The 15,425-nt window shown below is 30.4% G+C and overlaps 1 protein-coding gene across 6 annotated transcripts in view; it reads left to right on the forward strand.

Annotated features, from left to right (window-relative positions):
• The window catches only part of LOC103577302 (homeobox protein cut), a 126,522-nt gene that overhangs the window by 16,991 nt on the left and 94,106 nt on the right, over positions 1-15,425 (forward strand). The window contains exon 1 of one of the 6 annotated variants that reach the window (XM_053742341.1): positions 12,643-12,654. The exons of the other annotated variants lie outside the window; for them this stretch is intronic. The gene's annotated coding sequence lies outside the window, so the exon portion shown is untranslated. Of the gene's footprint in view, positions 1-12,642; positions 12,655-15,425 lie in introns of those variants that run through there. 6 annotated transcript variants of the gene reach the window in all.

Below are 15,425 nucleotides of genomic sequence, written 5' to 3' on the forward strand. Positions count from 1 at the left end.
ATTCAAATTTTTAATTAACTTTTCTTTTTTAAACTTTGGAAATTAATAACTTTTGAAGTTATAAAAATTAAGACTCGTTTTAGGTCTCGTTTAAAAGATTGGACTTTTGGCTACAATTTTTGTTCGAAAGATTTTTATCTGAAGTCAATAGATTTCGAGATGTAGACGAATTTTTAAACCACGCGTTTTTTTCTGAAAATTCAAATTTAAATTTAGCGGTTTTTTTTATAAAACTTAAAAAATTCATAACTTTCGAAGTTATGAAAATTAAGGTTCGGTTAAGGTCTCGCTTGAAAGGTTGGACTTCCGGCTACAATTTTTGTTAAAAAAATTTTGATCTAGGATCAATAGCTTCTGAGATATCGGTTAATATAAATAGATACATTTTCTAAGGACTAAAAATTCTAATTTTTTTCCAAAAAGAATCCGAATAATTTTTTCAAAAATTCATAACTTTTGAACTTATAAAGATTAAGACCCCGGATTGGGCTCGTTTGAAAGCTGACATTTCACACTACAATTTTCACTTTTACAAATTAAACTTCCGATCAATAGATTTCGAGAAATCGAATTTTCAACGCTCGCCTTACTAAAAATCCAAACTTTTCATTTTGAATTCTTTTTTAAACTTCAAGAAGCCATAACTTCCAAAGTTATCATTATTAAGCTCCGTCCAAGGTCTCATTTTGAAGATCATCGTTTCCTCTACAAATTTCATCTAAACCCAATCGATGCCCCGTCAATATTTTCCCAGCTATCGACCTCCGAACTTCCACACCCAAAAATCCAAAACTCCTCAAACTTTTCTTTTCATTTTCAAAAATTCATACCCTCCAACAAAATCAAAATTTAAGTTTCTCACCCCTCCCAATACCTTCTCCAAACTTTTCTCGATTTCCCAACCCGCCAATCGATCTATTTTTGAGCTCAACTTCCCAAGATATCGGCTCCCAAATAAACCCATCGTACTTTTCCCCCTCTAATTACCATAATAATAATAATTAATATTATTATTATTATTATTTAATAATCAACATGTACTCAGGTCTTATATCCGCCCTATAATGGGTCTCGAAGCATCTTACAAGGTCTTAATTGAAAAAAAATCCCGATAACTTTTAACTCAACACAGCACTCATTGCTCATTACTCCGTAATTAGTCTCCTTCTTATCCTCATATTTTATAAAATATACAACAAATATATGCAAATATATATTTATTTACTTACCCACTAAAGTATCTATTAATAAAACCGCCATAATTAAAATTCACATTCAAATTTTTAAAAATTCCCGCGTTTTTTTTTAAATTCCCGCCATTTTAATTCCACTTCGTAATAAAAATAATTTTAAGTAAAAATTGATTGATTGGCTTTTTCTACGTTCAGTAAAGACCGGAAATAGCTTAAAAAAAATATTTATTTAATGATAAAAAATTTTTAAGAGCGAGAATGAAAAATTGCCTTGAAGGTTTTTTTAAATTTATTTAAGAGAAGGAAAGGGGAAAGGGGAGGAGGGAATAAAAGAAACAGGTAGTCATCCACCTGTTTGCTGATGGGAATTATGGGTAAGTCGGGTAAGGAGGATTATGCCAGCTGTTTTGTTACGTCGTTACAATTGTTATTATTTCGAAGCATTAGGGGGATTTTTAGGGAAAGGAGACAGGGGGAGGAGAAGTGGAATGTAGATGATGGTTAATTGATTGGGAAATAATAATAATGTTTAGATATTGGATGTCAATGTCATGGCTCTTTCAAAGGGTCGGGGATATAGGGGAAGGGAGGGGTAAGATGGACATGGAATTATATTTATGGTATATGTAGACACTGTAGTTGTAGTCATTGCTATTTTTTATGGAATATTCCGGAATTAGTGGAGTAGAAAAAAATACCATCGGTTATAAAATTTGTACATGGAAAAAAGAAAAATATTAAAAATTAATAAATAATAGTAAAAAGTGGTATCTGTTGTCAATAATTAGTACTATTATGTGCTTAATTTGAAAGAATTTTTTGATAAAAATTTTGAAACATGAGCATCATTGAGCATCATTTCTTTTAAATTTTGAAACTATCTTAAAAATTTATATTATTCGTGAATTTTCGGATTTTTTTAAAATTCGAATTCTTTGTGAATTTTCAAACAATTAGTAAATTTTCGAATTATAATAAATTTTGAATATTTTATCTCTTGTAAGATAAAATATTTATATTCAAAAATAGAATTTAATATAAAAATTTTTATTAAATAATGTAAAAATTCACGAATACCTCGAAGACAACAATCATTTGAATTTTTAAAAAAACTCAAAATTATACAGAAAAAAAATGATTTTTTTGACACCATATTTTTAATTGCTCCTACAAATTTTTTTTCGGAGCAAGAAAAAATTTCTCGTGCAAAAAAATCCTTTTCTAGTTTTGTTTTTTCTACAGAAGAATTAGTCTAGTAACTAGTCTACGGATTAATTAAAAAATTAAAATTTATGTCATTTTTAAAAATTGTTAGAAGCGCGGTATAGTTCAAAGTAAAAAACAAATACCAACCAAATAAATACAATAAATATATGCCGGCTGTTTTAGATTTTATGAAATTCAATATCCGTATTTATATATACATACATCAACATGTATATTCGTGTTTAAAATGTATATTTAGTATTTAGTAGCGACAATGTTGTCAGTTATTTGTCGGAAATTCGGGTTCTTTGCTCCAAATGAATCATTTATTTGTGACTAATAATTACAGCATTTGTATGCGCTGCTATAAATATCTATACACGGAAAGAATTTTCATATGAATATTGCCATGTTATTTATTATAAAAATTATTCTAAATCGAGTAATCTTGGGCCATTACGACTTTTTACTTTTGAATTACGAAATTTTACTCTTTCAGTGAGTAAAAATGAATCAGATTAATTTTTACTCATACTTACGAGTAAAAATTACACCTAGCGGCTGTCTAAATAAATTCTCTCTAGTTCAATTTTTACTCGTCGGTTATCATAAAAAGTTGATGATTCAATTTATAAAATTTATATTTAATTACAATAAAAATTACAATGAATAGGCTGAAATTTTTATGAAAAATTAAAAAACCATCTAATTGCCTGAGAATATGAATTAATATAAATATTTTGAAAAAGAAAAAAAAATGACTCGTATTGTGTTCAAAAGAAAAGATACAAATTTTTTTTTTAATTTTAAAATAAATATTAAGTTATAGAGAGATACAGAGATCGTCTTTTTTTCCAAACCTACGTTTGTGTGCGTAACATGTCAGTTGTCGCGAGCAAAATAAAAGACATTTGATCGAAGCCGATATTAACTGAAGATTAACGGAGACTACTGAAATATTACTCTGCGGTTTAGAGTAAAAATTACTTCCATAGATTAGAAAATTTATTCGAGTTAGAAGCAGTTTTTCATGGAAAAATTAATGGGTTTAAAAGAATGGAATATTGGGGAGCAAAAATTAATCGCATGGAGTAAAAATTAATAGATTAAGATGAAATATTCACAATAATCGATTAAATATAAGACTTTTAAAAAATTACTCAATAATTGAGTAAAATATAGTCTAGCAATGTTAATATTTAAACAAAAAATTTTAATTTAAAACAAAAAATACCAATTTTTTGCAACGGCCCAGGATTACTCGAAATTACAGAGAAATTTTTATCAAATAATTCTTTCCATGTCTATATAAATATTTATATATATATCTATATATTGAGGTGTCATAAAAAATACTCAAATAAAAATGGCAACCAATTAAATTTTTTTGAGCCAGAACGAAGACAAAAAAATTTTTTTTAATGCGAGGTATAATGGATCAATTTTTTTTTCATACTCTGGGGTAAAATTGACTTATATATTTTTGAAAGAAAAATTTTAATGAAATTTTTTTTTTGGGAGTAAAATTTTCACTTATGGGTAAGATGGGCCAAAATATTTTTTTGAACTAAAAAAAAATTAATAAAATTCACGTGTACACAAAATGAGTCAATAAAAATTATTCGAAAATTTGAAAAAGAAAATAAAAATTGAATTTTTAGTAAAATTTAATTTTAAAAAATTTTATTGTAAAACCCAGGGTAAAATGAATCTAAAAATTTTCACTTGGAGTAAAAGTGAACTCAAACCCGCATGAAAAAGCTTTTTATGTAAAAACATATATGATAGAATATATGAATATTATAATGTGATATATTGTACAATATATAAAATAATATTAATATTTTTGCCGTATTAATATATGATAATATATTGAATAAAAATATATTGATAGAATATATTATCAATATGTTTATCAATATATAACTTTTTTATGTATGTTTTGCATATATATTTTAATATATCTTTTTTTATATTGATATATTATATTGAAAGTAGTATATTAATTAATATATAGAATTTTTTGTATTTTTTATATATGTTTTCCAGTATATTGCAAAATATATGGTTTCCAGTATATTGTAAAATATATGGCACTTTTTTTACTTTTTTTAAGTTATTGCGTTAATTATTCAGCAAATGCAAGATCAATGAAAAGAAAAAAAATAATAAATTTGACTTTTTTTTGTGAAATTGTGTATAAATTGAAAAAGTATATTGAAAAAATAAAATTTTCAATATATTGCGAAAAATATAAGTTTTATTATATTGGAAAAATATAATTCCAATATACTGCGAACCATATATTTAAACATATAAATTATTTCATATATAATCAATTATATAGAGACCATATACCACTAACTAAATGGGTCAAAATATATGGAAATATATATCAAGTTTATTATATTGTACTTATATATTATATATACACTATCCATATATGGCAAGAATATATTGAGCATTATATGAGATAATATATATAGAAAAATACAAAACATTATATATGGGTAAATATATTATTATAAATATATAATCCAATATATGTAAAAATCATATATTTTTCAATCTAGATATTTTTGCTGCTATATATTTATCACATAATTACCATTTTTTTTTTACATACTTTTAACAATAGTTTTTCCATGCAAGAAATTTCACGAAAATCCAAAAAATTCTCGTATGGGTAAAATGGTGCCTGAAAAAAAAAAATTGTTAGAGTCAGTAGATTATTAAGTCACCTCTTCACCCCATAAAATGACAATACAAAGAATTAAAAGAACCGTCACCGTCGGTTGGAGTCGCGAGTAAGAGGCGAGCTAAGACAAGGGGACAGAGTCGTCAGCATAAAATAAAAAGGGGGACATAACATGTAAGTTGTAAAAGTTGTAAGTCCCACGAAAAAGGAAACGAAAGAGACGCAGATGTCGGTGAATAAGAAATTCCGTTCGAAAACTCACTCGAGCGATACACAACAACCATAAGTGGACATCCCAACTCACTTACTCCGACTAAACTCTGCCCTCTTTATTCTTCCTGCTTTATTTCTTCCTCTCTCCCCCCCCCCCCCCCTCCTCACTACTTACTACTTAAGTTACCACTTGCACTTAACTATCGATTCGTGTGCTCACTTAAAAACACTCGGCTCATAAATTTTAAATTTCAAAAAAATATCTCAAGTACCGATAACTCGATGGTCGCTGTCTTTGCTCATCAGTATCTCGGAAAGTATTCATCAAAAATTAATCAAGTGGGTGGTCTAGAAATCGACAAAAGTCTGATCTAAAACATAAGCTCACTTCCGTTGTTCAATTTTTATTTTTTGTATTAAAAAAAAATTAAAGAAACTTAAAATCGAAATAAAATAGAATTTCGAAATTTGGAGTCGAGTTTCAAATCACGATATCGAGGAAAGTTACGGTCGGAAAAGGATTGTATAATAATGAAAATTGTATAGAAAAGTCTGGGGGATAAGTTGAGACTAATTATGAGGCTTAATGACGATAAGATTTTGAGTTGTTGATTTTAGAAGGGAGTAATTAAAGATGGAATTATTAAACCGGTTGAGAGTAAGATGAATTAGTTGCTCTAGTATCGAGAGATGCGATGATTGGGCAGAGTAAAATGACTGGATGGTCAGATCGATTTGATTGGCTGGACAATATACAATCCCATTCTCTTATGGACCGTTCATTTCCCTCTCTTTCCCTCTCCCGCAGGCACGAGAGTTTGTTTTTACATTTGCAGCCTCTGTTGCATTACACGCATCATTATGTCAGCAAACAATTGCGCTATTTGTAGGAAATGATTGATATTCACTTAAATAATTTTAATTATTATGAACATAGTAATTGGATTTCGAAATCAGATTATTCTTTATTTTGGAACAGTAGGAATTTGAGTTTCGGAGGTCGATATCTAGGAAACTAAGGGTCGGATCTTGGTTGGGTAAAAAGGAAAATTGTAGCCGGAAGCCTAAGCTTTAAAATGAGACCTTAAATGTCTCTAAATATCGATAAGTTTAGAAGTTATGAATTTTTGAAAGTGGAATGGAAAAAAATAAAAGTTGAATTTTGAAATATATATGAATCTATATAAGGCGGTATTTCGGAAACTATTGATCAGATTTCGATTTTTTCAAAATAAAAATTGTAGCTGGGGGTCTAAGCTTTGAAATGAAACCTTAGATAAAGCTTAATATTGATTAGTTTGGAAGTTATGAAATTTTGAAGCTTGAATTCAAAAATTTGGAGGATGCATGTCTTTTTGGAATATATATGAATGTATATTAGGCGATATCTCGGAAGCTATTGATCAGATTTGGATTTGGTTTGAATAAAAATTGTAGCTGAAGGTATGAGCTTTGAAATGAGATCTTAAACGACCCTTAATATTGATAAGTTCGAAAGTTATGAATGTTTGAAGATGGATTTCAAAAATTTGGAAGACGCATGGATTTTTGGAATATATATGGATCTACATTAGGCGATATCTCGGAAACTATTGATCGGATTTCGATTACGTCTGAATGAAAATTGAAGCTGAAGGTCTAAAATTTAGAATGAGACCTTAAATGGCCATTAATATCAATTCCTTCAACAGTTATCAATTTTTCAAGTCCAAAAATAATAATTTCTCAAAAATAAAAACTTTCATATTTTTTTAAAATTCAACATATATATAAATATACAACGTATTCGTCAGAGCAACAATTGAAAAACTAGCTCGCTCTAAAGTCCATCCAACTTCAGGTCCAAGACCGACCGTCCAGATCCAGGTTGAAATTCGCCGAGCGCTCGAGTGCTTAGTAGCCTAGACCCGAAATAAAATTAAATTTATTCACTTGCTCTTATGTTATGTCATGTAATAGTGAACACGGTTAGATTATTACTCAGTTACTTGTTTAAATGTAGACATTGCAGTAATAGAACAGAAGTCGCGATGTATAATTCGCGAAGTCGTAGATCGAGACAGAGGTTGGGGCCAACTCATAGTTGGATTTACCCTCAGAAATTGTAATTATAACATTGGTAAGTAAATTATAATATAATGGAGCAACAGAGTAGGTGGATTTAGGTATTCATAAGATAAACACTCGGTTTTACTCAGCACTCAGTGTTATAGTTGTTGATTTGGTCAGTTTCGTATTCACAGTCTCGGCAAACTCGCGGGTCAAAACGTTTTCATAGACCGTGTGAACATTTGGTAACTAACTGCTTACCTTCAGGCATTTTCTTTACCTTTTCACTATTATTTATAAGGCTACATTCATAATATATGACAATTATTATTATTACTTTTAGTTTTTCTGCCAAATGATTTTTTTAATTTCATTTTTTCCCGCGTATTTTTTTTTATTTAAATATAAAGGACATGGAGGGGGGGAGGGTCAGAAATTTGTAATTTTTAGAAGATGGTAGTTTGTTAACCAGAGAGAGAATTAGGATATTTTATCAAAATGGAAATTTGGAATTTGGGAAATAATTTTTTGAAATTTGAAAATTAATAACTTTTGAAGGTATGGATATTAAGCGACGTTTGAGGTCTCATTGTAAAGTTCAGGGCTTCAACTACAATTTTTATTTTTGTTTGATTGAGTTTCGATTAATAGTTTTCGAGATAGCGAATTTTTGAGTTAGTCAAATTTTGAAAAATGAAATTTTTTATCGTAACTTATTTTAAAATTTGAAAAATTCATAACTTTTGAACTTATGAATATTATGGGCCGTATAAAGTCTCATTTTAAAGGTCAGACTGCCAACTACAATTTTCATTTGGACAAAATCAAAATCTGGTTAATAGTTTCCGAGATATTGCCTGATATACATTCATATATATTCCAAAAATCCATGCATCTTCCAAATTTGTGAATTCAAGCTTTAAAAATTTATAACTTCGAAACGTATTAATATTAAGGGCCGTTTAAGGTCTCATTTCAAAGGTCAGACTTCTAGCTACAAGTTTCATTTTGACAACATCAAAATCTGATTAATAGTTTCCGAGATATTGCCTGATATACATTCATATATATTCCAAAAATATATGTGCATCTTCCAAATTTTCGAATTCAAGCTTTGAAAGTTCGTAACTTCAAAACTTTTCAATATTTAGCTTCGTCTAAGGTCTCATTTTAAAGCTTAGACTTCAGGCTACAATTTTTATTTGAACAAAATCTAAATCTAATCAATAGTTTCCGAGATATGGCCTAATATACTTTCATATATATTCCAAAAATCCATGTATCTTCTAAATTTTTTAATTCAAATTTCGAAAATTCATAACTTTTTGATTTATCAATACTAAGGACTGTTTAAGGTGTCATCTCAAAGCTTGGGCCTCCAGCTACATTTTTTATTTACCTTCATCAAAATTTTTCCAAAAGTTATGACGAATTTTCCCGCAAAAACTAAAAAATTTGAAATTTCAAAATTTTTTACCAACCGAATCTTCAATTAAAATTTTTGAGAACCCAAAAAAAAACTTTTACGACACCAAAGTCACATCTTCAAGGTTAAAAAAAAAAAATTACCCCCTTCATTAAAAAGTCGGTGAACCCGAGAAATAAAATGAAGTCTCTGATTCCACGGATTTCTTCACATTCTCGCGTATATTTATTTATAAAAATATATGAAACTATTATTTCACAGTAAAGGTCAATCCTTGTCCGTGACTGGTAATTTTCTTTCTCAATTCAAGGACAACTGTCTTTATGAAAAAGTTTAAAATAGTTGAGAGTTTGCGAATAAGAAAGCAGTTGCAGGAGCAGAAAAACAGAAGCAGAAGCTAAAGTTGAAGCAAAAGCAAAAGCAATAAAACTAAAGGGATTCCCTTATAACCTTCGTATCGCAGATGTAATGACAATCCACCGCAAAGTAATTTTAACAGAAAGCGCATACTCGCCCAACTTTTATCATCCTTATTATTATGATTATTATTTTTTGCCATTAGAATCGTACGTAAAATCTGAAATGAGAAATGAGAAGGATTTGAAAATATTTATTCATTTTTTTTTATTCCAATTCTCATTTCTGTTTGTTTATTTTTTTTTTTTTTTTTTTTTTTTTTTGGAAATTAATAAAGAGACCTTAAACAGCCCTTAATATTGGTAAGTTTCAAAATTATGAATTTTTTAAAATTGAAAATAAAAACTCCAGTTAAGTCCATTCTCGTCATTGAAAAATCCATCTCACAAAAAAAAAAAAAAAAAAACTTTCACTTAAATTTCACACATATTTATAAATGATAATAATTACAGTAATAATAATCAATTACTATAGATAATTATCGTCTAAAAGTAATAACAGTAGTGTATTAAAAAAGACAATGACAAATAATAAGTGAACAGTTATTGCGCGTGACTCCGTGACTAAAAAATAATCTGAAGAAACAAAAAGATTTAACCTGATTGTTCCTACTCTCGATTATTATATATATTATTGTCCTCATCTGTTCACTCACTAGTCACTAAACAGGAAAAAAAAAACAATAATAATAAATAACAAGAGTTAGCGCGTAATAATTTCCATTCGAAAGATTTCTTGTTTATGTTGGGATATAAAAATAAAAAAAAGACAATGAGCGGACGGGAATATTGAATTATCATGTCTTCTGAGAAAATTATTTTTTTTCATTAAATATGTGAGCATTTATTTTTATTATTATCATAATTTTTTATTTTTTACTTATAGTAGAAATTTTTGTCATGACTTGAGAGTTCGATATCTCGAAATTAAATCATGGAATTTCGGTCTTGTTTATGGGAATTTGTAGCCAAAAGCCTCAGCTTTAAAATGAGACGTCGGCGAGCCCTTAATTTTGATTTGGAACCGAGTTATGAATTTTTGAAGTTTGATAAGGAAAAGAGAGAGGAAAATTTTTGACCTTTAAAAAAGGGCCAATGAAAGGTCGATATCTTTATAAGGTCGTGAGCTATGAATTTTTTAAATTTGATTGTTTCAAATAAAGTCAAATTTTGACTATTGAAATATTAAGGTCCGTTAGCGTAAGAACAATAAGGGCTGATATTGAGGTCTTGAGGTCCATTGTTAGAAGCTTCTGTTATAAGGTTGTTTAGAATAAGCTTGAGGTGACTAGGATCTTTCAGTTGATGATAAAGGTCCAATAAATCAGTTCATGGAGCTTTAGGGCCATTAGTAAAAATTTAAGGGCCTTTATGAATTACCTAGGGACCTAAAAATTCATTGACAAAGGTAATAAGGGCTTCAGGAATGACTTTATGTAATGTTAAGGTTCACTAGTTTTAGCTTAAGGATGACTAGGAGGTTAATTTTGTAAGATCGATTGACAGAAACCTAAGAAGCTTAAGAGTCATTTTATAGACTTTGAGGGTTACTAGGATTATTTTTTTAACCTGAAGGTCAATTACTTAACACTGAGCCCTTAAATATTCATTGTTGGCCCGTACATATTTTCGATAGGCACTTTAAGAGATCAAAATTCAATTTCTGTGGTTCTAGATAATTTCAGTGACCTTTGACATCACCCTTAGATACTGAAGAACTTATAACATCAAATTAAGGGCCATGAGGGCCACTCACCTGAGATTCAGGTCCATTGATAAGTCATATAGGTCCATCGAGTTTGTCAATAAAAACTTTAAGCTCGCTTATTGATATTCTAGGACAATTAGGACCACTGACTACAATTACAAACTGAGGGCCGCGAAGAAATGCCTTAAGGATACCAGGATCACTAATTCAGGTTTTTGGTCCACTTAAAGTAGCATTAAGGTCTTCAATATAAAAATTAAAAATTAAGGACCGCCTAGATATGACTTAAGGTCACCAGCATTACTAATTCAGTCTTTAGGACCATCTAAAATGACATTAAGGTCATCAATATCATACATTACAGATTAAGGGCTGTCCAGAATGGTCTAAGGTCACTTATTTAGGCTTTAGATACACCTAAAATAGCATTTAGGTCATCAGGATCATAAAATACAAATTGAGGGCCGCGCAGAAATGGCTTACGGTCACCAAGATCACTAATTCAGGCTTTAGGTCCATCTAAAATGACATTAAGGTCATCAAAATCATACGTTACAAATTAAGGGCTGCATAGAATGGCCTAAAGTCACTTATTTATGCTTTAAGTCCACCTAAAATAACATTAAGGTCATCAGGATCATTAATTAATGCTTTCGGTTCACCAAATCCGCCCTCAAAGCCATCTATAGCACGAACAGTGGGTTCAACTCTACCAATAGCTCCTCTAATTCCTCAAAACCCATCATTATCAGTTCCCCTAGGCTCAGAATCAATCGAAGCCCTCAGCATTCGAAAGATCTCGCGTTCGCGTTCAGAACCTGGCGCCCAACCAAAGTCCTCTCCAGCATTTTCGGAATATTTGACCAGTGTCCAAGTCCTTCAAAAGTCTTAGGGTCACTGCTAGCATAAAAATAATCAAATAAACATAAAAAATAATATATTTCCACCACCGTCTCTCGTTTAGTTCGTACTCAATAAACCCATCTTCACATACTCAACAATTATTCCTCGCTCACTCAACATCTTTAATTGTAATCTCCGCCGCCGTATGGAGTTGGGGAGTCCAGGAGTCGAGTTGTAACACACGGGGTCACGCGTGGACGCACTCGTCTGACCACCGATCCGAAACAACAAACCAACCAACGACCAACGATGATTGTAATCGGTCGTGAGTTTCTTCGCGCTAAAACTGATCCGCTCCACAGCTCACGTTTCCCTCTCCCTTTCCTTCCCCCTTGGGAGTCATACGTTATTTATATAAATTATAAAACTTGTGATTTTAAACATCGATATAAACATATTTACATTAAATGTTGAGGTGCCAGAGACTGAAACAGAAAATTCCGAGTCACTCACTCACGCACTCATTTAATTTTTTTTTGTTTTATAAAAAATGGTCTTTTGTTTGTAATTCAGATCCAGATCTAGGCTTTTATTTTATGGATCTTAAAGTATTTAAAAGGTTGTTTGATTGTTGCACAGTTTGATGTTCAAAGCGAGAGGATTTATCAGAAGAGATGATAGAAGCCAGGAGTTGATGGTTTAGAAATGAGCGCTCGAAAGGGGGGAAGGAGAAGGGGTGAGGGGGAGGTATCTGTCGGAGTGCAGTGTGTAGGCAGTTTTCCTGTCATTACTTGAGGAGTATTTATAAGTAGAATGGAATGATGCAGTGGTGGTGGTGGCAATGGAAATGGCGATGCCGTTGATGGGTGATCGTTGCTGTGTGAGAGGAGCTAGAAGCGATGGTGAGTTGAGATACTGCTCGATTGGGAATAAGGGTTTTGTTTTTTTATGGGATATAGCAATTTTGAGGGAAAGGGGGAGGGGTCAGTGACCCTGGGTGAGTGAGTAGGGGTCATAGTAGTTTGGTAGTTGCTAAATATTGGTAGTAATTATTGGTATTGGGTGTAGTCGTAATGGTAGTTTAGTATTTTTCTGCTCGACGGGGTAATTTAGTAGTTTTAGTACTTGGCATGACAGTATAGTAGTTTAGTAGTTGTACAATAATTACGAGTAGCTAAAAGTATTAATAGTTATTTGGTAGTTATTGTGGGAAAATAGTTTTGATAATAGTAGTTTTAGTAGTTTATAGTATTTGCCGGAGTGGTTTAGTAGGATTAAAAAATTGGGACTACCTATTAGTGCTGATGGTGGTTTAGTAGTTGTTATTGTCATTTTAATAGTTTGCATAGTAGTTTTAGCACTTGGCATAGTAATATAGTAGTTTGCATAGTAGTTTTAGTACTTGGAAATATATTTTAGAAGTTTCAGTACTTGGCATAGTGATTTAGAAGTTTGTATAGTAGTTTAGTAGTTGTAGCTTAGTAGTATTAATAGTAGTTTTAGTACTTGGAATTCGATTTTAGTAGTTTCAGTACTTGGCACAATAATTTAGAAGTTGGCATAGTAGTTTAGTAGTATTAATAGTTGTTTTAGTACTTGGCATAACAGATGTTTGATAGCTGTCATAATAGTTTAGTAGTTGTACAAAAATTACAAATAGATAAAAGTACTAACAGTATTTTAGTAGTTATCGTAGCAAAAATAGTTTTGATAATAATAATTTTAGTAGTTTTAATCGTAGTTTTCAGAGTAATTTAGTAGCTTTAAAAAATCAAAAGTACTAATTAGTACTAATAGCCGTTTAGTATTTAATATAATAGTTTTAGTACTTGGCATTGTAATCTAGTAATTTTAGTATTTGTCAAAGCAGCATAGTAAAATAATAGTTGTCATAGTAGTTTAGTAGTTTTAGTACTTGACATAGTAGTTAAATAGTTTCAACAGTCGTATGTGATTGCAGTTTAGTAGTTTTAATAACTGTCATAGTAGTTTAGTGGTTCTAGTAATTATAGTAGTTTTAGAACTTTTGATAGTAATTTAGTACTTGGCATAGAAGTTCTAGTACTTGGAAAAGTAGTTTAGTATTTTAAATAAAAGTTTGGTAGTTTTAGTACTTCCATAGTAATTTAGTAATATTTGTACTTTGCTTAATAGTTTTAGTATTTGAAATAATAGTTTAGTAGTTCTTGTACTTGGAATGGTAGTTTGGTATTTTTAGTATTTGAGATAGTAGTTTAGCCGTTTTAGTTCTTGGAATAGTAATTTGGTAGTTCTGGTACTTAGAATAGAAGATTAGTAGATTTAGTACTTGCCATAGTAGTTTTAGTATTTAGAATCATAGTTTTGTAGTTCTGGTGCTTGGAATAGTAATTTAGTAGTTTTAGTACTTGGAACAGTAATTTAGTAGTCGTAGTACTTGGTATAGTGGTTTTAATATTTGGAATCATAGTTTAGTAGTTTTAGTACTTGGGATCGCAGTTCTAGTACTTTGAATAGTAGTTTAGTATTTTTAATACTTAGAATAGCAGATTAGTAATTTTAGTACCTGGTATAATAATTTAGTAGTTTTAGTACTTGGAATAGTAGTTCTAGTACTTGGATTAGTAGTTAAGTAGTTTTTGTATTAGGAATAGTGGTTCAGTAGTTCTAGTACTTACCATAGAAGTTTCAGAATTAAAAAAAAAATTTTGAAGGCCAACTCAAACCTCCCTAGGTTCCAGCCTCCCATCATAAACTTCTCATCCTCAACAAAAAAAAAACCTCCCATACCAAAGTTACAACCCAAGCAACACATAAATGCCCATTTACTCTCCGTTCTCCATTGTCGCGATCCCCATGATAATTATCAATTAATTGTCATTATTCACCCGTACCATAATTCGCTAAAAAAAGAGTTAAGTAAAGTTAAATAATACATAAATATTCCCACCGGTGTAGATCAAAAGGAATCCATATGTTACTCTTTTCAATTATTACGACAATTAACGTCTCTTTCATTTATTTTATTTTATTAAACTTATTTTTATTCCTCGACTCCTTTATTTTTATATTCTCAACTAAACTCTTTTATATATCCATCATTGGAATTCCTTTATTTGTGAGAAATAATAAACAGATCCATCCCACTACCACTAAATTATCTCAGAATACAACCGACTAAAGACTCGCTATCATCATTATTATTATCATTATTACTGTACGGTCATACAACAGCTGGATTAAATAAAGACAGAAATCAGTAGTAAGTATAAATATAAAAAAAAAGTTAAATACAAACGGTCGATGTCCCTTCTCTTCTTTATTTTGCGCATCATCAACTTGACTACTGAATTTTTTTTTCCTCCGACCCTCAGTCCGCGGACTCGAGACATTCCAGATGAATAAAGTAATTCACTAAAATTACTCTTTATATTTTAACAATTGATATAACACATTCTGATATTTTTTTGCTAAAGACCCAGACCATGGAGAGAGATCGCGATAGGAGGGGGGGGGGGGGATTTTTTTTCTTTTATCGCGTCTATAGACTGGGTCATAATGATGGGATGGATGTTTTTTTGTGTTTTTGGGAAAGACGAGAGGAAGGGGGAGAAAATTAAATTTGATTTTTTGGGGAAGAGGCTTAGGCTGGGGCGATAATTAAGGGTGTGACCAGAATTTATTATTTTTCTGA

The sequence above is a fragment of the Microplitis demolitor genome, chromosome 10 (assembly GCF_026212275.2).
Source record: "Microplitis demolitor isolate Queensland-Clemson2020A chromosome 10, iyMicDemo2.1a, whole genome shotgun sequence".
Taxonomy (NCBI): Eukaryota; Metazoa; Arthropoda; class Insecta; order Hymenoptera; family Braconidae; genus Microplitis; species Microplitis demolitor.